The sequence below is a fragment of the Tympanuchus pallidicinctus genome, unplaced genomic scaffold (genome assembly GCF_026119805.1).
Source record: "Tympanuchus pallidicinctus isolate F22 unplaced genomic scaffold, pur_lepc_1.0 scaffold12, whole genome shotgun sequence".
NCBI classification, from domain to species: Eukaryota; Metazoa; Chordata; class Aves; order Galliformes; family Phasianidae; genus Tympanuchus; species Tympanuchus pallidicinctus.
In genome coordinates this window covers 6,755,384-6,780,119 of record NW_026294637.1, presented here as the reverse complement: position 1 = coordinate 6,780,119, position 24,736 = coordinate 6,755,384, and the positions used below count along the sequence as shown (strand labels likewise).

At 41.7% G+C, this 24,736-nt stretch overlaps 1 protein-coding gene across 3 annotated transcripts in view; it reads right to left on the bottom strand.

Moving 5' to 3' along the window:
- AGBL1 (AGBL carboxypeptidase 1) overlaps positions 1–24,736 on the bottom strand; it is a 478,919-nt gene that overhangs the window by 173,644 nt on the left and 280,539 nt on the right. Inside the window, exon 24 of one of the 3 annotated variants that reach the window (XR_008203809.1) lies at positions 22,168–22,385. The exons of the other annotated variants lie outside the window; for them this stretch is intronic. The gene's annotated coding sequence lies outside the window, so the exon portion shown is untranslated. The remainder of the gene's footprint in view (positions 1–22,167; positions 22,386–24,736) is intronic. 3 annotated transcript variants of the gene reach the window in all.

Sequence of the window (24,736 nt, the reverse complement as noted above, 5' to 3'; positions counted from 1 at the left end):
AAGGGAGTATAAAAATGTTTGACTACAGGTCATAGAAAGAATATCCCAGATATCTTTTAAAAGCAACCTTCTATTGATAAAACATTGGTATTTTCCTTCGATTCTACATAGCTTTGTGTTTTAAACATCCTATGAACACCATATGACTTCAGAACGCAAACCTCATCTATGCATTTCTTGAAAAAAGAATCTCAATTTTCTGATTTCAGATGATTAGTTAGTTTAAAGGTATGCTCAACATTTTATCAAGTATCAAAAGCATCAAAGAACAGAAAATGCCCCTTTTTCTGTTGAGGAGACTACCTGGAGATTTCAACCTTAGTTCCACCATCCTGAAAGACAGATTATGAAAGGTTATTAATCTGCCTTCCATCTATCTATAGCAGCCTGGGTATCATCTCCATGTATGCTAAAAGCCCCCCGAGAAGCTATGCTGTTCTTATCACATGTGGCAGCCGGTGGAATTACCAGACGTGGAAGATAAATAATAAACGAGCCTATATTTTTTAATCTTATGTCAGAAGATGTTAACTTAATGTGGATAATGGAGACTTCACAGCCTTTAACACCCCGCCCATGAACTTCAGGCAGCCTTGCTCTGATAGCCCTGACTTTTCCCTGAAATCATGTTTTTGAAGGCATCAGCATTTCTCAAGGGCTTTCTCAGAGGAAAGCACAGCACCATGCTAAATGAACTCACTCAGGGCTGACAATTAACATTCTTCAACTGCATTTACAATCTCAGGACTTGCGCTTTGAGACACATCAGAAAACACTTCTGGTTCTCCTGACATCTTTTTCCCTACAATCTCCTCTTCTATAAGGGTGGTGAAGCAGCTGGGGCCTCATTCTTTTGAGTCAGCCTTTTCATCATCATGTACTTAGCTGGAAGACAAGCAAGAGAAAAAACAAGGTGCTATAAGGGGTTTCTGGAGGGAAGAGGCTTAGGAGCTATGGGTGCAAAAAGAGAAATAGAAGCATCAACTTAAGCCAGTCTCTGGCTGATTACATCTGGTAGTCACTGATGTGATCTAAGCAAGCTTCAGGTGCCCAAAACAACAACCCAAAACAGCAGCAACACTCAGCCCTCTCTGCTGAGAAAACAAAGAACAAAACATTTCTCTCTCCTCATCCAGGCCAAAGCAGCACGCAAAATAGCAGCCACTGTACAATTTCAATGCACTGGGGATGTCTGAAATAGAAGAAAACAGAGAGAATTCAATTCACTTTTTCCTAGTCACAACTATCACCTTCCTGGAAACAAGGAGTTAAACTCTATCGTGCTACACTGCACTGAAGAAGCAAAAACAGGAACATAAAGACAATCATTGGTCACTGAAGAACCCAGTTTTGGCAATTCCTTAAAAAAAGTGAAAGATGTTGACATCATGTGTCACTTTTGCTACCTGTAACATCAAAATACAGCATGTGCTTTATTTACAGTGGCCATGAGGGAAATATAGTCTGATGTAATTGTTAAAGATCTGTTCGTATTCCAGGCAGCAAGCTACCATTTACAGGATGAAATTGTTTGCTGTTTAAACACTGCCAGTCAAGGACATTAATTGCTGTGGGTTAAATTAAACTAGATGGCACAGCAATGAGATTTGAAGCCTGGGTGGGGGTGGGGAGGAAGGAGGAGAAGAGTAATCTTCTCTCATAAATAATGATATCTGAAAAGAATCTTCATAGGGACAGAATAAATCTACAAAGGACCGAGTTCAAATCTAGTTCAAACCCTATGGGCACTCCAAGCAGCCCTTGAAAGGGCAAACACTCCCCCACCTCAAAAGGAAGAGCTGAAGCATCTACAGGGGTATTCATTTCAAATACCTGATCAGCAGCAATGCCATAATTGAGGCTGGCTGCCTTCCAAGTTGGGAAAGGGAGAGAAGATGCTGCTTTGCCATTTGTATAGGAAGCCGTGGTAACAGCTAGCGGCAGCAGGCAAGGAAAGGGGCAAGTCCTCATGGCTTTGCTTCTGTTCCTCACAAATCTCCTACATGCAGAGATATACAGAGAGATGTACTCATATGACTTTGTTGGGAGATAATTTTGGTCCAAACATCTTGCACTTGTACCCACTCTGGGTGCCTTGCAAGAAGCTCCCTTTCCCAGCTCACAGGAAGGCATGTTATTTATTCCTTTACAAATGTAAGCCCATTGTAAATAAATAAATAGCAGCTCTGGGCACTTTTTTTGGAGCTGTCTTTAAAAACACTAATCGAAATGTAATGACAGGCTGGCAGCCAGCTCAGCTATCCAGGCTGTTGATAACCAGCTAAGCTTTCCAGCTACAAAATTAACATAAAGCCCGTAAAGAAAACTGTCCTCCTGTCAGTCATCCCTGTCCCAAGCCTCTGGGAAAATGGCAAAAAGTGCAAAACAACAAAAAACAAATCAAGCAACCAAAACTACATACAAGAACTTTGCTGTATGATTTAAAGGTCAGGAAGTTATGGTGTAATTTAGATTAAGCAGGGGCTTACAGAATCATTAAGGTTGGAACAGACCTATAAGATCATCTAATCCAACCGTCCACCTACCACCAATATTGCCCACATCCACGAATGAACCTACACTGTGACCAGCCATGGATACTTGCTATTTCTGCAGTCTCCATTAGCCATATCTCTTCTGGCTGTGCTTTCCTAAGATGTTACTATCAGCAAATGCTTAACCTCCTATAACCATTAGATATGTCAGAAGGGAAGGGCACCGCTATTGCTTATGGTACCTGTAATACAACACAAGCTGCCAGAGGATGCTGGGATCCCAGGACATCTCAGCCAGTTCTGCCCCTATTGGAAGGCTTGCAGGAGGTAGTCTGAATAATGGAACCGACTAAGTAGACCCTCAGCATTAATTCTGCACAGCTCCAAGTACTTTGCTTTAAAACATAACAACAAAAACAACAACAAATAACCTAGCATCTCCCCCCCAGTTAATCACACGCCTAGGCAAACTAATCCCATATTAACAGACCAGAATGCAATTCCTCAGTCTGTGCAATCAATTTTACCCTGGGGTAACACTGATGACTGCAGACAACCTGGCATGCACTGACTGCAGATGATCTGGCATGCAGAAGTGAAGGCCTGTGGTTTTCATCATTGTTTCCCAAGCTGCAGTACAGCCAACAGTGACACCAGCAATACCAACATCTCCCTCCTGCAGGGCCACCCAAGAGCTCCATGTTAACAATCTGGCATTGCTGGCCTTCAGGTATCATGGGAATTGACTAATTTCCTGATAATACTGTACCTAAATCAGTGTTTAAATTGCACATTAAATAAATACTCTGATTATTAGGAGCAGGCTTCTTGAAGTTGAACCACCAGGTAGCTGATAGCTATCCTATTACAAACTCCAAAAGCCTCAGTAGAGATGCACTTAATAATTGTTTGGCATTAATTTGTCATGCAATAATTATCCTATTAAATCTAAATTAAACCCTCCACTCAGACACTTCAACTAAAGTGTGAACATAACAATTAAGGGAGAAGGGGGAAAGGGGGATGATTTTTACATCATTTTCTATGTAAGACGTTGTGCTTCTGACTAGCAGAAACAGCAGCAAGAAGGATTTAAGGCATTGTATTGAAAAGAGAAATCATCATGAAACTGAAGCTGCACAAACAAAAATCCATCTTCCCCAAGGTACATATGGTGCACAGCTTAGCACAGCATCTTCCTACACTGCAAACTTCAAGACGTTCATTTCTTTCCCATAGGGAAGTTGTGTCGCACTTCCATTCCAAGGCACAAAAAAAAAAAAAAAAAAAAAAAAAAAAAGAAGTTAAATAAGTTTAGACAACTGATGAAGGCTGGGATTGCTCTCATCTATCTAACCAAATAAAAGCTCAAAATCCAGGCTGAGTTTTTTTTCCCCTCTTGAAGCTCCTTCTGTTGTCAACAGGCAAAGATCAGAATCTCCAGAGAGAGATCCATCCCACCCACCTCTGAGCTTAGACCCGACAGTAAAACGAGAGAAGAATGAACCCCATCTGAAAGCCAACAGGAAACCTGGAAAGAGAGAGGCTTCAGTTCAGCTCTCAAGTCCTAGGCTGAGATTTGAGGCACAGAGCTGTTCTTCTGCATAGGATAATAGACTTTCAAGTGCTTAAAATGTCATTATGTAGTACTGCTGAGCCGAGGGCAGTCCGTGGGTGTACAAAAACAGTTTTCTGTCCTTACTCTTACCAATTTAGTTTTGGAATCAAGAAGAATGGCTTTTTTTAAACCAAGTCAAGGTATCCCTGCGCTATGGTTTACAATTGCTCAAGGAAATTCCACACAAGTTGCAGAGTTACCCAGCACATGATAGCCACAAGAGGCTTGGCTTTCATTCACCAGTGCAGCCATTCTTTACGCAGCACTTTAGAGTCCTTTCAGGAACTCAACTTTGCTCCCATTTTGGTGTCTTTTTAGAAGCTCAATCTTGTTCCTAGAAGAAGAGGTAAAACGTTAGGTAAAACCCTTTTCGGCTTTGTTTGTTGCTGTTGTTTAGCTCGTATTTTTTTTTTCTTCTGCATTTTCCTTGGAGACTGCACCTCCTCCAGAACCCCAAATACCCACTGTCACATCAGTGCATGACATTCCTCTCCTTTCCCTGCCTGTGCTGAGCACTCCTTTCTGCACCACTCTCCTAGGAGATAATTACCTCTTCACCTTTCCCTTCCTCTGCTAACACTCTGCTCTGCCAACTGATTTTCCCACAGAGACAGTATTACTCATCTCTCCAACAGAACTGGTGATTTCTCAAATCATACTCAGCTCTCAGGCCTGACACTTCTGTCGCGGTTCTTCAGCTGTACCAGTTTGTACAATAAGCGCCCAATCCAGATCCTTAGGCTGTTACAGCTATTGTCAACCAAAATGTTCCTCCTCTAAGTCACTGAAACACCAAGGTCGGAAAGACCACTAAGATCACCCAAGCTCAAACACCAGCCCCAAGATGTGGCCGGAAGGAGCAACCTTAAGTTGCTCACTGACCCCATTTTGCACCCATGGGTCCATTTCCAACCACACAAGTCAGCCTGGGTTTAAAGGGTTGCCTTAAAAACTCACCCTGAAGTACCAAGAGGGAGGAAGATTAAGAAGGGAGAAATTCTGAAAGCAAGAATAACAAGTGCAGTAACTAATTGGATCTCAGAAGAGTTTATTTGTGAAATTCTAACAGATCAAGCTAGAAAGAAAACACTTGCATTCAGACATCTGCCAATAATAGACTGGGAAAGCCAGCATAAATGGGGTCTGTTCAGGTAATCATAAGCAAATGCAATTCAAAGCAGATGAAATCAGATTCTCTGTTTATCGTGAATGGCACCCACACACAGTATATTTAGCAATGTTTTCTTTCAAGTGAATTTAGTCCTGGTGAAGGTGTGAGACTGACAGCCCTGATGGCTCTCTGCATCCCATAGCTCTTCTCTGCCACCAGTCCTGACCAGGTATAGCCTCCCACTCAGCCTGCAGGTCACCCAGTGCCTTGCGATCAATGAACCAGCTAACACCAGGTTGTTCCAAAATCTCTTACAATAGCACGAGAAGGGGAAGAACCCTGCAATCAACCAGATATTCCACCATGTGAATGTAACGTTAGTGCCCAATCCATGTCAGGAAAAGGCTGGTCTGTGCTCCATAGACTGGAATGACTCTTAATCGGCATTACTTCATTCCAGCACACGAGGTCTTGGACCCATCATAACTATCCACAAAGCATTTCCTCATTCAGCCACAGACAGAGAAAAGCATTGCAGAAGTCTCTTATTTTTTTCTTCCCAAGGCAATGTTATAAATGAAGCAAAAGGCAATCGTAGGACTGCTGATAATGCGGTGCTCTGAAATATCTGTCATGAAGATCATTACTGTTTAAGGACTGGAGATTCATTACCTCTGTTGCCCTTCTAGAGCTAGTGCCATTAATTCCCTCTTCTTGAGCAAAACCACAGGGTGTGCTGCTAATGGTTTCCAGGTTGCTTTTTGGATGGTGTGAAACCTATTTGATAATTAGTTCTCTAATTTAGCGCTCTTTCCATTGTAATCACTCCCCTCCCCAAATGATTTCACATCACTCTCTTTGTAATCATTTCTTTGTTTGTTTCATTTCTCATTATCACCACTGGAATCACACTGATAATATTCATTTCATCTCTCTCCACAGCTCTCCTGTACATTTAACTGTCACCATCTGTACACACGTCCCATTGATCATTTGAGACTTCTTAACTGCCTTCGTGTGCGTGGACTTATGAATATATGGAGCGTTTAAAGAAGCCTTTTTAAAATTTGTTACTGGCTGGCTGTGTCCCTGCTGGAAACCTCTTGGGACACCCAAGGAAGAACAATTGTTTTATCCTTCCAAACAACACTAACACTGCTGCCTACCCCTCATCTTTCACAGGGCCCTGGAGATCTTTAATAGCATCCTACACTGGCACTGCTGTGCTGTTAAGCCTTCGTGAATGCAACAACGAATTAATAACACTGCTATATACCATAAACAACTGCTAACATAGAGGTAGTGGTAGCTCTCCTGCAACACGGCCATCTTCCAATGGATAAAGCAGAACTGTCTGGTTCATCTTGCTGAGCCCGCTCAGAAGATACTTGCAGACTGATTTTCTTCCCTGCCTTTTGTTTCTTTTTCCCCATAGAAGGCAAACTAGGGCTCAAAGCCAAATCCGAAATACCCTGGGGCTTTTCACTGCCTTATAAACAGTTAGTTATAGTCATTGATATGTTGTTGGCATGCAATAAACCCTTAATGGCCAGATTGCTTGTAAAAATACATATATATTATTGATGCACGTAACAGCGGTGCCTGAAGGCCCTCTTTGAGATGAGTTCCCCATAGTTTTAAGACCTAGACATGTTCACATTAAACAGACACTGTAACTTGAATGAACTTCACAGCCTAAACAGAGAAGCTTGAGAAACTCTGATTTGACAGAGGTCACAGCGGAAATGTGCAGCATACACTGGAATAAGAGCCCACCTTCTAAGGCAATTAAATGCTTGGCTTATAATTCACCCATTGCTCATATTGGTAGGAAACAGAGAAGAATGAATTTGAGTAGATGGCAAAATTCTGGCTAGAGCTGCTATTATAATGCTGAAGTAATAATGAAAAAAATTCAGATCCGCTCTGCTTGGTAAATAGTGATGCTCTCCTCTTCGAGATCTTAACCTTCAAAAAAACAGGGTCACTAACTCCACCTTTAACACACATCAAAACATGATTTCTTTCAACTATGTATTGTAGGATCAACATCAAAGTCACTCACAGACAAAGTCTGTCTTCTCCAGCTTTGAGGCTGGATTTTCACTACACGAGACCCTGCTGTGACCACAACCCCATCAGTAAAAGCAGGCACTGAGCATCACGGAATTTCTGCCCAGGACAACGACCTGCATCACTCAGCCTGCTTTCAGCCTTGAGCAACATTAAACAGCAGTAGCTGTTAAGTAAAGTACAGCAATCAAGCTATATATGCCTAAGAGAAATCTGGTCTTTCAGGGCAGCTTCTTGACCTGGTAAGTTTGAAACGACTACGGCTTCTGAATCAACTTGCCCAATCCACACAAATACATGCAGACACTAAGGAAGTGCCTTGGTTCAACCAAACTTAGGCACTGAGGTGAGCAGCACAGTATTCAGAGAGACTTCAAACTGCAGTGTCTGTGAACACACTGATCAAATTGACAAAACACAACCCAAGGAACTTGTGTTCTACAGAAGTTCTCGTAATAGGTAAGCAGAAGTTTTAAATGAGGACAACTTGCCTGGGGGTTTACTGATCACGCATAATGGCTTAAATCATTTTAATGTGGTGCTGGTACATGTCATCTCTGCTTGCTCTTATTTGCTTTACTGTTAAACAGAACACTGTCACACGTGGAAGACATACGCACAGGCATCCTGCTCATGCCAGAGGAGGTATGGAATGGGAAAGGGCACAGAAAATTGCTTAGTATGCCTAGAGTTGATGTAAAAGCCTAAATTCGGCAGTCTGTCTGCCATTCTGTGTAATAACATTGGGGTTGTAGAATTTGCACCTGCACCAGTATTCATAAATGAATGTAAGCTTGGTTTTAACTTAAAGAGGAATGAAGATGTGAGGGAGTCAGCTATTTACAATCTTAACAATTCCAGCTTTGTTACTGGGGGTAGAATTCATGGAAAATGGTTTCAACAGAGCCAGTGTAACCAAGGCTCATATTCACTAGCTTTGACAACGCCTTCAAAGTTAGAACTTGCTTGTTTAGACAATCCCACCCATTGGTTTGCAGCTTATTCATAATAATGTCTCCTGCCTGCAGTTAGCCCAGAGCTGTATTTTGCTTTTAAACAATCTGGCAGTTCCTTCTGATCTCCTGAATACCCTTGCCCATGTAACATGACTAGCAGCCCATAATGCTGCGCTTTAAGATATGTCACCATTTCCAGCAGGAGGGGAAGAAAAAAAACAATGGAAAACTCTCAGCAGTCAGGTAAATTTGTGCAAGTCTCCTTCTCAAACACAGAGATGTGACATATCTGCATGCCAATTTTTAGGCCAACATTTTTGTGCATTCGCCTGGAGGAGAGAGGCTTTTTCTGATGGAGGCTAATTTAGACATCCCCATATATAAAGAGTCAGGGTGGGAAACGAAACTGTTACTGAGATGTGTAGGACTGTGCATGACCTGGATTCAACACTGAATAGTCTATGTGGGAGGAGCTTGCTTCACATAAAGAATGTTTCCAGTGTGTAGTCGTGATTCCATACTATTTCCTGGGGACTTCATTTGCTGAGCAGCGAGTGCAAGAATTTAGCTGCATCTCCCCCCCCTTGTGCCTAGGAAGGCTTAAAGAAAAGGAAAGGTTGCTCTTACTTGCCTGTTTTCCCTGAAAGACTATGGAGACTTCAAGACTATTTAGTACAATTCTGAACTTACAGTTGAAAAGTTCCTATTACAGATCTTTAATGATTAGACATAGCTGAGGAAACACACAGCATTTACCTTTCCTGTCACCAAGTGTTGGCCGTTGTCAGTCATAGAACGGAGTCCCAGCTCCTCCTCACTCTCATTTTGCCTATAAACTTGAGGGTCACCTCTAGACCAGGCATAGATAGAGACAATGTGAACAGATGTGACCTTGCTGGCCTTGTTTTAGCAGATGGTTTCTGAGTAAATTGGACTAAAATACTTGAAGTTGTCACCTCTGGAGCATCTGTCCTCACCATCAGACACACTCACTGCGTGGCTGCTTCTCCAACTCACCAGCTTCACATAAGGAGCTCTGGCCATACTTCCTTTCTCCTATCCAATTAAAGCAAAAGCTGGTAACAGGCAGTGAAGAATCCAGAGCAAATGAGCTCTTGTTTCTGTTTCAGAAGTTGTTTAAAGCAACAGATAACAATTCTCACATTACTTTCACCTGTGCTACAAAAAAAACCAACACAGGAAGAAGCTGCCAGCAGTGTTTACTTTTCTAGCACCTGTCAGCCTCTGCTGCAAAGTCTTCCAAGCAAAACTTTCAGTGGTCCCCAGCAGTCATCATGCATCCTCTGCAACGATCCTCTGCTGCTGCTATATTGTCCTCTTTCTGGCAATGGGAAGAATCCAGTGCATTAACAGCTCAGGCCCATGCATTTAAAATCCATCAGTGAGGCTCAAATGACAACAACCCAAGATGAAAAGAGGTGAGAGAGGCATCCTTGAAAACAGTAACATCATAAAGCTTAAAAATGTTTTTTTTTTTTTTTTTTTTTTTTTTTTTTTTTTTTTTTTCTCCCCTGTTCCAGAATGAACTCTTGAAGTCAAACAGACAAAATCCACCTCTAAATCCCTAAAGTTTCAGTGTCAAGGGGACCAGCTGAAAGGGATAAGTCAGAAAGCAGCCAGCTGCTCCTGGCAGTGACACATGTTAAAGAGGTGGTAAACCCACCACTATATGACTAGCTTATTCCTACAGCCAGTTTCCCCGGTACTAGGCACAAACTTAGGGCAGCGTACTTCAAGTAATCAAATAAATTAAAGACTTATGAATTCAGGCATAACTCAATAGGAATAAAGATGTTAATATATTCTTGAAAAATATTTATACAGGTGTTGTATAGAGCACGCCACTGTTGAGTTCCCTGCATTACATTTTAGCTGAAATCAAGCATATGGAAAATTCTTAGGAAAGTCTGTTATTTGCCATGCCCAGAACTAAGCAGCAGCATTGAAGTATTGCAAGGAATCTCATTCCCCTGAGGCTGCTAGCCAGTATTTTAGACAAATCTGAGGAAGCTTCCATGTACGACTTCAGACTTTTAACTGAAGCAAACCAGACTCCCGAACTGCACTCTGGTCTTGTAAGACAACCATTAATAACAGCAAAATGAGAATTGCCAAGATTATTTTTTCATGTGTTTTTATTAACACGAGGTACGACCGTGTGGTCAAACTGGTGCAGTTACATCAGAAATGAATTTGGTCTCTTATTCAATTATCCTTCAATGCACTCCTGTGCTCAAGGTAATATATCATCATCATCATCTCCACTTCTGCTATTCCCATTACAGACGTTAATTCCAAGAATGTGGATCATTTATTGTCGAGGGTCCTGATGCTGTAATAGGATGTACTGGCAGAGACCCCAAAGCACACAACAAATTCCACTCCCCTGGAATGAGATGAGACTCATCATCCTTCATTAGGACAATTGTTGCAAAGAACCTCCTCTTAAGTCTACTCAATTGAAAGAATGCTTACAATCTTTAATTTGAACCATCAATAATTAAATAAAGAACCTGTTTTCATTTACTATGACTTGAGCACTTTTAATTCATCAGGCTGCTTTTGGAAACATCTTTGTCTACACAGAAAAAGGATAAAAAAAAAGAGACAATACTTTGCAGACATTTAAACATGAATGCTCTTAGTAGACAAAAAGGATAGGGGTACATTCAGTACACTCCATTTTTCCCTGTCCACCAGTCAAACCCAGTTGACTGCTTTTTATCCTCTTTAAATAAACGATGAAACCATAACTTAGTGCTGATGACCTTACTGGCACCTGACTCACCTGCACTCCTGCACCAGGACTGTGCATTTAAAGAGCATCACCAGATTGTTCCCATGTACTGTGTTTCAACTCCCACCATGGAGTGATCTGGCCTGGATTCCTTTTGGGTGACACTTCACTTGAAGACCTGCTCCAGAAGCACGTAAATGCTGATTCACATTTAGTCTGCAATGCCAAACTAAACCTAACGAAGTGAACCCCCTTGAAACATACACAGGATCCTCAGCAACAACACTTGTGCTCTTTGTTTCACACTATTTGCTAATGCTGAGTAATACACCATCTCACACCCTCCACCTGAGGCTGACACAAGTGAAAACAGTACTATACAAACCAGTCAGGCTGATTGCACTACTGTTACCGAGTTGTTAGCATAGACACATGCCCATTGTGAGCCAGAGCAATATTCTAGCTCTCCCATCATTGGTCTCCAAACAGCTATTAAATAGCCCAGGAACCTTTGCTGCTAACACAAGAATTCAGTAAGAAATAATTCTGCCTGCTAGTTAAACTGCAAAAAGCAAGTAATAATAGCAAGCAACGCAGGAATGTCATATATTTTCTTCATTAGCATTGCTAACATGGAAAATGCGGCTTTTCTTGTGATGAATCTTACTCATTATACTTTGAATATGGAAGAACATATCCAGAATGTTGTGTCAAACACACAAGTACACACTGTATATTTAAAGTAACGTGGAAAATGGCCAGTTTTGAAATATTTTTAAAAAGAAGGCTTTTATATTGCCACATACATTTCACACAGATGTTCAATATATATTCTGAAGTACATAGCAATATCAAGTGTATAGAAGGGAGGGGAAGGTTTCCCATGCTCCACCTTCATTATGGGACTCACTAATGAGATTAATGTTCCTAGTAAGAGAACCAAGGGTGAGGGATTCGTGGTGAGATCTCTAGAGCTCGTTCAGCTCCAGACTGGACAATGCTTCAGCATTTGCAAGCCAATCAGGTATTGCAACTGGTAGCAAGTTGCCTCAGATAGAGCCATAAATATATTCATCATTATTCTTGCTGGAAACCAGTCCTCTTAGGAGGATGAAAAACAAAAGAAAGAGCTTCTTTTTAATTCCTGAGAGGACCTGTTCATATATTTGCTTACTGTTTAGATTTAATGGATCCTGAAATTTGCACAGAGCCTTGGAGTGTGTTCTGTTCCATGATTAAGCGAAGCACAATGCAGAAGTTGTGTTTCACAGCACTTCAGTTATGATTTGCTTACAAACAGTAGATCACAAGAACAAGATCTACATTCTGCTCCCATCATAAAGAAGCATTTGTGCTTAGTTTTCTGCCATGCTACTGAACTGAGAGAGATCAGGTTCTGCAGTGGCCAGATCACACCTGGATGGCAATCAGATGCCTGATGCCATTCCCAGCTCTGTGAATTCTGAGCCAGTTTCTTCAATCCTTCCATTTCCCCTCCTCACACTAAGGAAAATTAGCATTTTCCATAGTCAATTCCCCCACTGACTACTTCAAACTAATCCACAAAATGAATATACTTACTATCTCCTAGAGGAAATGACAGTTTGATTTAGAAATCAGGCTTATAGGTAATTTATTAAGTTTTCTTTATACACACACACACATACATGTAACCTTTCTTCTAGGATCTAGAATTCTTAACTAAAACAGCCACAGTGAAGAAGGAAGCTGTGAACACATACAGGGTCTCTTAAGAAACTTAATCCTATTAATATTTACTTTGTAGATAACCAAAATAAAGGCATCAGAAAACAAGGAACTTGTCTATCCTCTAAAGCAATGCACATCCCTCACTATATTAACCAATGCTGCTACATCTTGGCCTTGATCCATCACTGAAAGTGACTGAGATGGCTCTGTACCATCCATCTTCAGGTTCATCACTAAGACCTACTGCCTGATGGACAAAAGAGTAAAGAACAGAAGCCTACAAAGTGATGTGGAACACCCACAAACATTTCCTTGAGGCACCATTTTACTAAACTTTTTGCACCACAGGAACCCACCTGGGTTAGCACAGATTTGCTGTCATACACACGGTACATGAAAAAAAGCAAAGTAGGAAAGTCACAAACAGACAACAGTAATAAGAAAGCTTTTTTTTTTTTCTGCTTTTGAAGGAAATAATGCTGGCTGGAATTAAAAATCAAGTTTTCCATTATCACTTTTCATGGCACCCTCTTTCCTCCAATGAAGAAAATTGAAACATGGAAGATGATATGTTGTTGAACATATTTGAACATTTCCCATCTCATGTCATCACAATTAACGTCACCCTTTCATAGATGCTTCTGTACATAGACCAAACCTTCAGATATTTCAGAATCCAGGTAGACAGAATAACCTTCCTAGAAACAAGCATATCCACCAGCAAGCAAAACAAAGGCTGCTTTGGTAGAAAGAAAAATAAAGCAAACATGTAAGTGACAGCTGGAAGCGTTTTCTCCAGCATTCACAAATGCTGATAAGATAGAGAAACACAGGATTTGTTTTGGTTTATACAACTAAGCACTTACTCCTAGAGACAGAAGAAAACAGATTTGCCAGAGAACAGAAAAGGCCCACTCTGAAAGGTACATACTTAATATTAACTGCAGCTCTACCCAAATATGGATCACATAAGAAACAGAGCTTCCTCCATTTCTTCCACAGTCATATTTAATTTCTTCAAGCTGCGACTGTGAAAATGAAGGGTGAACAGTGGAAGTGCCACGGAGCTCTGAGAAAGGAAAATGAACTGAAACTATAGCAAACTACACACTGTGAATAAAAGGACATTTATATTAAGGTGAAGATGAATATATTTCACGTAAATATCAAGCCAAGATCTGACTGCAGTAAGAGGATTTCTAGTTTGTTTGTCTGTTTCAGTTACCTCTGAATAAAGATCTACAAATGCGATCCCCACCTTGTAAAATCCTTTGCTGAGGGGACAATGGATCAGATTATGATCTTGCTTATGGCCTTGTAAATTTCAAGTAAATTCACTATAGGCACACTGCTATAAATATTTATAGTTCATTGACAATTGAAGTGAGATCAAGTTCTATTGCATACAAGAGGCATTTTAAATAACAAATGTGTATTTTATACTATGAAAAAAAGCTATCCACAAAGCTTAAGTTTACTGCTGTGAACAACACTTCCAGGTACTGTACAAACCAATTCCCTCAGGCAAGACCGGTTAGCCTCTCGTTTCTTCTACAGAGAAGAAACAAACTTGATAGAAGCTCTCTTCTTTAATGGAGTGAGGAAGGTACATAAAGGTGCAGTGCAAAAATGGGTGCCTGGTTTCAGTCTTTATTTTTCTCCTTTAATTATATGCTTTGAGTGCACAAGTACAGTGGATCACCTTGGCAGCATGGAACACTTTAAGAGGATTGTGTTATATTACACTGGGGAAACTGACAATTCTTAAGTCACAAAAGGGAAAACTTGGGCACTACAAACTCAGTTTCTTGCTGTTGAAAAAACGATCCCAGAAATCAGCCCAAGACAAGCAGAATTTAGTTGGTTACAACCTAGTGTTTTCCTTCCATTAGTTCTTTCAGGGAAAGTTAAAGCATCATGACACTGCTCAAGAAGTAAAGACTGGAAAGAAAGGATATTATGGTTGAGTTTATGGCTGTTAAATAAAGGGATGTGACCCACAGTATTTGCAGCACTATAAGCTCAAGACAGCAATCTCAAAGTAGCATTGTGTTGGATCATGCACAAGGCAGCCAGTCAATCAGGGTCAGGTCATAGCAGGAGCCTGGAAGATGGCACGATGGAAGAAATACTTCAGCATTAATCCACTGAGTATCTTTTCATCTCTAGTTCTTTCATCCCCCAAATGTGACATGCATATTTCAAATTAACATTTTTACTTGATAATTAGTTAATAAGATAGGGATTGAGTAAGCAAATAGTGGCTTGAGAAGGAACATTTAATTTCCAAGAGCATCCTCAGAGATGCTTCATTGAGGGGAGCCTTAGCAATTACTCACAAATTCAGTGTCAGACACATCTCAGTAACTCAAGAGCCAAGACGACAATGTGCATTAGTGCTTGGAAGGTTGTAGGTAGTGATAATCAGATAATGAACATCACAGCGGTGAATCTAAGGCAGAAATTACACAGCTGCTTGCCTGAGATTTGAAATGCAAATTATTTTGCGGATTTACTCAAACTCTCAATTCTTTTTAATGTCTTGTCTCGGTATTGTTGGGACAATTCCTCATTTGCTTCATGACCTCTGTCAGATGCTTGAATTTGCCTTGATGAAGATGATTTTGGCTGGAAGATTTGAATACAATGTACTTCCATGTTACAATGTACTTTCGTAAGGACAACAAAGAGGAGCAAAGTTCAGCAGTGAAATGCCTTACTTCAGTGCTAACGGATCAGTCCTTGTGATGGGATGTGTCAACATAACACTGTTCTGCTTGGCCCCCTCGGGAGTGTCAAATGTCTCAATGTAGTTTTGAAAGTTAGTTAAGACGATTCAGACAGGCAAAATAACTGGCTAGCGTTCATCAGTTAGTTCAGTTGCTTTAGTTCAAAATATCAGCAAGATACAGAGCAGAGCACAGTAAAGCCAGACTAAGTCAGGTTTTGTGATATGACTCAACTACACAGAACATAATCAATACTGAAAATGGATAGACTGTTGCCCTCCTAGATCCTTTCACAAGGAAATTCCTTCAATTCTCCCCACACCAATGGAAGATACTGAGCCCGTGACAAGTCTGCCTGCTAATCTCTAGCTCTGCTTCCCACATTACTGCACAAAAGCAAAATGACAGAAGCTCTATGCAAGCATCCAGATCACTGAGATTTTCTACAGAACATGAAGCCTTCTCCCTAAGTACCAGAATATGGGCTATATTCATATTCAAAGTAGTACTGTATGCTCAGAATTCCAGTCAAAATTGTTTGCATGAGTCACAGTGGCTGGCCCTGCCTCTTATCTGTACTCCTCAAATTGAGTACTTTATATGTGTATCTCTAATACAGCTGGGCAGTATATTCAGCAGAAGTGACACAGAGTCCTCAAACATAAATGTGCACCCAGTGATATTCCTAATGTGAAGACTAACACACATTCAAATGGTTTTTAACCTTTCCCTCCTGCTGAGTAGGAAAACATCCTTCAGATCTACTAGAAAAGAATATTCTGGAAAAGAGTATCTCATTACTTTGCCCCCAAGATTTCCTCTTCTTCTCCAATATTGTGATAACATGTTATGAATATGGCTATTTGCAGTCTTAAATTGCTTGCAACCTTCAATATCTGCTTGCAAAATGCTAACAATCTTAATTCTGTATCTCATCATGGGACATTGGGCATGGATTGGTAAAATAGCAATTACTTTTTCTGACAACTGTTGTCCTGACTTCCTGCCAGGGCTAAATTTGGAGTCCTTCAATCATTTGTTAATAGATTTAGTGATTTCCTTTTGCTAAAAACTTTGATTTATACTGTGCACTGCCATCCCTCCGAATTGTGAATCCGTAAATGCTTTGAGATTAGATAGATGGATAGATAGCTGGAAATTTAAAATCAGATAATGTTTGTGAAGAGCCTAGGGATTTCTGAATAAAGGAGGCAAGAGAAATGCACAGACTTCTTGCTATGTTTCAATGCATGAATGCAAAAAGAAGGCGGGAAAAACCAAGTCCAATACTATGGTAGGCCACAGAAAATTGATTGCATTAATCCACAGCTTTTCTGTTCTCAGCCTCTCCATTGGCACTCACAGAACTAGACTTCATTTGTCTCCTCTGAGATTTCCTTTTAAAAAAGGAATCTGAACAGAGCTAGGCATTTCTATAGAGGCCAGTTAATTAGTGCTGAAGGACTCTGATCATATCTTTCACCACTCCTCCCCATTTGAGGATTCTACATAATAGCCTTCCTTAAAGAAACCGGCTCTGACACAGCACCTCCTAGGAGGCTTATCCATGGTCCAAGGAGAAGAACCTCAGTCTCCCACTGTCTGTAGACAATGGGCTCTTTTCTTCTTCACCTCTCATTAGTGCTTATGGGAGACAGAAAGAACAATACATTGATTTTAAAGAGAAAACCTCTGTCCCCTATGGAATCATAGAACCACTAAGGTTGGGAAAGACCCCTAGGATCATCTAGTCCAGCTGTCACCAACATTGCCACTAAGCCATGCCCCTCAGTGCCACATCTCTACATTCTCGAGCACCTCCAGGAACAATGACTCTTCCACCTCCCTGTGCAGCCTGTACCAATGCATCACCACTCTTTCATTGCTTTTTGTTTGCTATATATCAGCTCCTGCCCTAAGAATTATTTGGAAGAGGGAGAGAACTATTAAAAGCGTTTAGGGAAATATCAAAGCCCACAAAGCTAAACTGTATGAGAGAACAGCAGGCAATAGCAAAAGACCTTGAGGAGCACGAGACTAATTAGGGAAGTCGGCCATGCGTTTTGTTATCACTCCATTACAATGAATCGAAATGAGGCTGGGGTTGAACATCACTGCTAAGCAACACCTTGGGAACAGGAGCAGGTGAAACCTGATGTGCCCTTGTGTTAGTTGTTTAGGCTCAAAGAGCAGCAACTGATACAGAGCTCATTTCAAAGCAAAAAATACAAGTAGTATGTATCACTAAAGGTGAGAACTTTCAAACTGGAATCAGGTAAATAAAGTCCATGGGAATGTAAAACAATAGTCAATGAGGTAACAAGGGGAACCTGTGACAGGGAGAAGTAACCATTAAACTTCATGGATACTTGTTTACAAACAATTTTCTTGTACTAATAGCTAGAAAGGATGCAAGATTCAGTACTTACCTGTACTTAAGAGAGAGCTCACCTGTCATACACACACAGAATAAACCCCAGTTCAATGCACTTTGCTTTAAATAAAGTAATAATCCCAATTCTATAGGACCACATAGTAGAAGTCTTGCTGAGCTGAATTATATCTCATCTGTCTCCTGAGATTCTGCAGTAAAAAGTGTTGTTTTGCATTTCAGCAATGAACAAAGTGATTCCAATATAAGATTTGTTTGTAAAACATTGTCAACCAAACAGATCTTGAGCAAGAGCTTGCTCTTAACGTGAAAGCAAACAGAAAAACCCACCTCCTTTCTGAATGTGAGTGACAGCAGACAAACATGACAAAACAAGATGAGCCAGACTGCTGATTCTACACCACTGATTCCATTGGGAAAGACAAGGCTGTTTGCAACAGCATCAAAGGCAGCGGGCAGTTGCCTGTTGCTGGGTTGATGATGTTAACAAACAGCCTGAAGGTGTGAAAGTAGATGCTGCAGTGCTGGTTCAAGAATCAGGCCCCCATACAAGCATCTGAGCCTGGTGGAAATGCGTAGAGCATTTGTTTCTAACAGTTTTTCAGAATGATTTTGTCACTCCCAACCGAGCCTGTGATAGCAGCACTATTTTTCTTCCTGTAGACAAAGACCCATTGTTTAATGCTTCTGAATGCTATGACAACTAGAAGGGTGAAAGTCAACCTGCAAGTGACAGTAAATGCATTCTCTCTCTTTTTTAATATTCAGTGCATAGATTTGTAACACACTGTTCAGCATGATTCTCCAAGACAGCTAGGAAAGGCAATCCACTGTCAAAGCAATAGCAGCTCTTCACTCAGCAAGTTTGGCATTCTTCATTTCCATCTTTTGTCATGTAAAGGGGCACCAACTGATGACACAGACCAGCATGGGCTGGCTGCAAAAAAAAAAAAAAAAACAAAAAAACCCTTATGCAACAAACTCTGCTATCATTTGCTTTTGCTTTCACTTTTTATAGCTTGGCTTAATATAGTCAAGCAGCACTGATACCACAGTAGAGGAACATTTCCTGTCCCACCAGCTGAGCCAGTTTCATATTATACATATTAAGCTCATGTCATCCCCTGGACACAACCAAACCAGAAGACAGATGTTTGATAAACATCTAGTCTGGATGGGAAGGAAGAACACAATATTGAAAGAAACAAAGCAGAACCTTTTACTCCTATTTGAAAAAGCACATTGGTTTGGTATTGGCAGCAGAAATTTAGAAGTGAACCAGACACAGAAGTTAGCTTTGTTTTGGAAACATTTTGATACTGATACCCATCTTAGATTAGTAAATTTGACAGCGCTACTTGGCAAGATAAACTCCTGCTTCCTTGCAGGTCACTGCATGGTGATGAGGAATATGTGAAAAGCTCTCGGTGCAGCAAAACTACAGACCTTGAAGCATTTAATGAATGAGCACTTGCTGCTCTCCATCATTCTGCTCACATCACATCACCAGAGTACAGATTACTGTCTACAGGAATACCAGGAACACCTCAAAAACCATTTCTTGTTCCAAATTCCACAGAGTGGAGACTGAATAGCAGCTCTATGCCATCCCTCCAGGGTGTGGCTGTACTAAGTTACCATCCAAACAACGGCCATTCAGTTACTTGAAGGAAAGAAGTCGGATCCTAGAAACAGGAAAAGCTGAATTGCATTCCTTTTTTTCCCCCCACATCTTGGTTGCAGCATGAACAGTAGATGACCAAAAGGGAAACGTTTTCCTGAGATAAAAAAATATGAGCAAGGTGCTCACCATTGATCCATTAGCAGCACATCTATCAGTACTCCATAAGAACTAAGCTAGCCTCAGAGACTCACCTAGAACCTGCAACAGGAAGTCCCAGGTTTGCCCACTTTAGATATTCCCTGTGGCTGACTCCTCTTTTGAGGAAGTTTCTCTTCTTTTTTCCATGCCTGCACATATTAAAGCACCCAAAATGATATTTTAAGTGCTGACAAACTGGAAAGCATACAAAGAAGAGCAACGAGAAATGAATTATGAGTGCGGGAGAGACTCACAAGGAAAGATTAGAAGAACTAAATATGTCTAGCTTGGCAGAGAGATGACTAAGCAGGGGGGAAGTGATAAATGCCTACAAATATTTGAAGGGTGTATACACTGAGGAGGCAGAGATTTTGCAGTGAGAGGCATACCAGGTGGTGGGATTAGGAGCAAAAGCATGGAATCACAAAAGAAAAAAACTCCAAAAAAAAACCCCAAACTCACAAAGCAAAAATGCAGCTGAAGGATAGACAAGCAAAACTCTGCAGGAAAGTTAAATATATCCACATTCCCCATGTTGGAGATGTGAAATGTTCCTCAGAGACAGGGAACTCAGTATATAAGACATATGGGAAGGCAGAATGAGTGCTCTGGTGCACAGAACTAATGGAAAGACTTGGGCCTGGATGTTGGGAGACCAACAGGAGCCTCAGGAGACTGCAGGTGTCTCACAGACACTGCAATTATAGAGCTTCGGTCAGGAAACAAAGGTAGATTTTGCATCCAATGAAAGTCTCGAGGGAAAGGTTGGTTTGGACTAATTTAGTGACCCTGAACTTGGTAGAGCTACAGGACTTTATCTGACCAGATGTACTCCAGCCAGATGCTTCAAGGAAGCAGAAAGCTTTGGAGCTGTTAAGTATTCTAAAGTATGGCTGTGGAAAGTCTGAAACATCAGGAGGGTATGTAAAAGCATCATAGTCCCTCATCAGACAAGAAAGCTTAACCAGGGTGAAAGGAAACAAGCAGGAGGGGTTTGTTCTTGGCCTGATGTAATTTCTGATACAGAGCACAACAGTGCTCCTTGGAAATACACACACTGAACACATAGAATCATAGGACCACTATGATCACCCATCACACCCACTAAATCATGTCCCTCAATGCCACAACACAGCCAACTCATCCTTCAGGGCTAAAAACAAAAACCAGAAGGAAACTTTCCTTCTACAACATATGTGACGTATTACATTAGTGCTCTAGGTCCTGCCTTAAAGAGACACAGCTCCAGTGCTAAACTTCTCCCTTGCACAATCTTGTGTGAAGACAACAAAAAAAAATTCCCCACAAGTCTCAATACAGGAAGCACATAAGTCCTCATCAAATTCAGTTTGAAGAGAAGACACAGCCCCAGCTTGAGCTTCTAGGGCACACCACGTACCTACCAGAGTCCCATGCTTTTGGCTGGGAACTCTGTAGCAACTGGACAGATCAATACGATGGGAGAAGTGCTAAAACAGAGGTGCAATTATGGAAGGTCCAGCACACTAGGGAGATGCTATAAAGGAAGGTAAGACGATTGCTCACCCATATCAGAAGATCCCAGGTTTGCAGGGGAAAGCTTCACCAAGCATGGATCTCCAGAAAGAGATCCTTCCACAGTGGCAGTCAGCCCTTCAATGAGGTCTAAGAGAGGTGCAGCCAAGCTAAATTGCCTTCACCTGTGCTCCCAGGGCTGACCGGGTCCTTTCCCCAGGTGCTCAATCAGTGGTTGAGGCCGTGACTCAGCAGCTCCCATACAAACTCTGCTAATTGTGAAATGCTCAACTATTTAACAAGCAGAGCTAGTTCGCAAAAAGAAGATATTTGATCAGAGTGAGAATCCATGCTGTTGAGTATACAGCCCTCTAACCACCTACTGAATGAGAGGAACAAATGGGGCAGCTGGAGGTCACAGCAGTCAGTGTGGTGGATCAGCCTAAGGAGTACCATAAGGGAAAAAAAACATTCCCTCAATCCTTCACTAGAACAGCAGCACCAAGTGCCTCAGCACAGGTGCTATCCCCATTCCAGCTGAGGGAAGCAGAGACAGAAAAACAAAGGTTGTAGAAACATAAGATTTGCCAGGGTTTCCCACGTTGCAGAAACTGCAATTCAAACCTAAAGCCAGCCATCGCTTCCAATAAGCCACAACCTCTAAATAATAAAAGCCCTTAACGCAATTCCCCTCAGAGATGACAGCAGATATCCATCACGGGGTCCTCCCACCACCATAGAACTGGCTGCCCAACAAACAGATTCTTATCAACTGTAAGAACCAAGTCCCAGAGCAGCTTCTTTACAAGGCAGCCCCAGGACAGAGCAGCTGCAGTGGCCAAGCATGAGACATCCCAAAGCAAACACAAGGAAATAAGAGGTAAAAGATACACTCTTCTCTCTGCTCTTCCTAAAATGTGACTCTTGCACTAACAGAAATCATAAAATATCTCAGCACAGCCATTATGCAGCTCCTGCTCCACTTAACACTGGATGAAACACGACATACCTGGGTCCAAACATGGTGGTGAAGCTCTGCAGAAGTAGGCTGGCTTCTGACTCATTGGGAAAAGCAGCAGGTATTGTTCAAGGCTCAGATGATCCAATTTCCAGGCACAGTCTCGGCACTCATTGCAGTGTAATCATAATGGAGACCCAGGCTCACGATCATAAAACAATGCAAGCTCCCACGTCCCAGCATGGCTGTAACAAGTGACCAACATGACCCTGTAACAAGTAAGGGCTGCTGTAGCTCCTCTTATCAATTAACCAGATGTTTAACTTCAGCATCCCAGCTACAACTCAGCACAGAAAATCACATCTCCTCTCGCCACTTAGCCCTAACCCACCAACTCCAGCCAGAGCAGCTTTCCCCTGGCCATCTTCTTTGTGCTGTTACTGCAGAACAGGTGCAGCACATCAGGCCCAGGACGAGCTGCAGGTGAGAAACCGCTCTGTGTTCTGCCTGACCCAAACTCTTGTGGGCCCTACTGTGTAAACATAAAGCACAATTATATCCCCTCTCCACATGGAATCACTTTATAGAATTTATTATTATTATTTGGAGCTCAAATTGAAACCCTCTGGCCATGCATGAGCACTAAGCCTGCTTAGGGAGTGCAGGAAGCAGCTAAAGTGGTGAAGAGGGAAAGATTTATGACAGACAGAAAAGAAATTTTCTTTTCTTGCAACAAGCCTCACATTCCTAATCTATTTCTGCTGTTCTTGCTGTTCTCTACCAAACTTCTGACAGGTCTTATAGACTAACACTTACCATGCTGCAAGCTGTTCCCCTAAATCCTATTTTATCATACTTTATAACCACCTGGCTGGATTCCCTTGGTGGTATTTTTCACTCCTTCTTGTAGTCCCTAAAAGCAGCTGTACTGCCAAAGCCACAGCCTTCATCACCCCCTTTCTTCCTTCTCCTATAATTTCAGCTCTTCTTACCCTGAGTTTCTTTTTTTTTTTTCTTTTTCTTTCTGGGGAGGTCCCACCTGCTACCTAAAATTCAAATAATCGCATTATTGAAACAGATTGATGATGGTTTACACCTGTCTTCCAAGCAGAATTTCAGCCTCACCTCCGTTCTTTGCTTCAGCAAAACCTAATTCTGTTAGATCTTTACAAGTGTACTTCTTCCCTTGATGAAGTGCTATTAGGTGAGAATTTAAAGGGAGGTCCATGAAAGAGAAAAATAGTGATGACAATGAAGAATCTCTCTGAAATTGTCTTTCTGAAAGCTCCAAATGGTTTCCTACCAGCACAAAAGTGTCTCCTGATTATTTCTGAGCTGAGGCTCAGGGAAATCCTAAGGGTAGGCAGGTGGGAGGGTGTCACCAAGTAAACATGAGCATTTCTGAAGGATGACGGGGGATTTGTAAATCCTGAATGAAGGAGATGGGGGGAAGCTGGATAGGAAAGTAGAAATGCTGTGGCCTCTGCCACTCTCCTGCTGATGCTGGAGCAGCCCAGGTAGTGGCTACAAGGGCGGCTCAGGGCTCCAGGTTTCCCCATGCTGAAAGCTTCCATGCATATCCCATGGTGGTGGAAGCACTCTCCTGGTCTGCAGGTCCCTGTGGACCCCCCTTACAATCTTCATCAGAATTTTTGTGGCAAGTTTCCAGTAGGGCTTTGCAATTTCCATACAAACTATCAGATACATCTTCCTACCTTTGCAATGATTTCTCCCTTCAGGTCTTCCTCTGGTAAAATAAATGGTGCTCCCCCCCCCAGATTTTGTGGGTGAGACCTGGGCAGGTGCTGCTTGTGCCCATCTCCAGAGCCAGCAGTGCTACCTTGCAGGAAGGAGCACTGCTAACGCGAGCTTCATGCTGTGTTCCCATGGCAACCCAAGTGTCACGTTCATCATCATCTCATTTATGATAAAAAAAAACACAGGTCCAATGAAAAAAATCCAGGAGTCCCAGTGGGCTTTGCTGAGGTTGGGTGGTTTTTCACAGAATCACAGAATGACATTGGAAGGGACCTCTGGAGATCATCTAGTCCAACCTCCTTGCTCAAGCAGAGTCCCTTTAGAGCACAATGGAATGAATATCATTTTTTAACCTCATTGCTAGCACCATTCACCTCAGGGCTGCTGAGGAAAGCAGAACTTTGTTCAGTGATGGCACAGAGGTTTTAGCTGTCTGGGATTAAAATGCATTCAGTCAGATACATACAGTTCACGTCTCATCTGTTTTGTCTTATTTTGAAGCAGGGGACATACGATCAACTTACCACAGCTATAGAAGTTACTAAATGATAGTAGAAGAGGTTTCAGTGTCACCTACCCTACTGACATGACCTGGGGATAATGACTGCTATCAGTTATCTTTGCTCAGTGGCACACGATGACTTATTAAATCACAGCAATTTAATAATATGGATGGATTTGGAGTTGTTTTGCGCAAGGCAGAGGAAACCTTAGTGTGCATCAAATCCCCTTGTTGCCCCATGTTGTTCTCTGCTGACGTCTGTGTACCAGAAACCAGACCCATCTGGAGCTCCATCACTTCCACCAGTGGGTAGATGTGGTACTTTTCTAAGTACTTCTGTGTGGTTTAGTGGGCAGAACT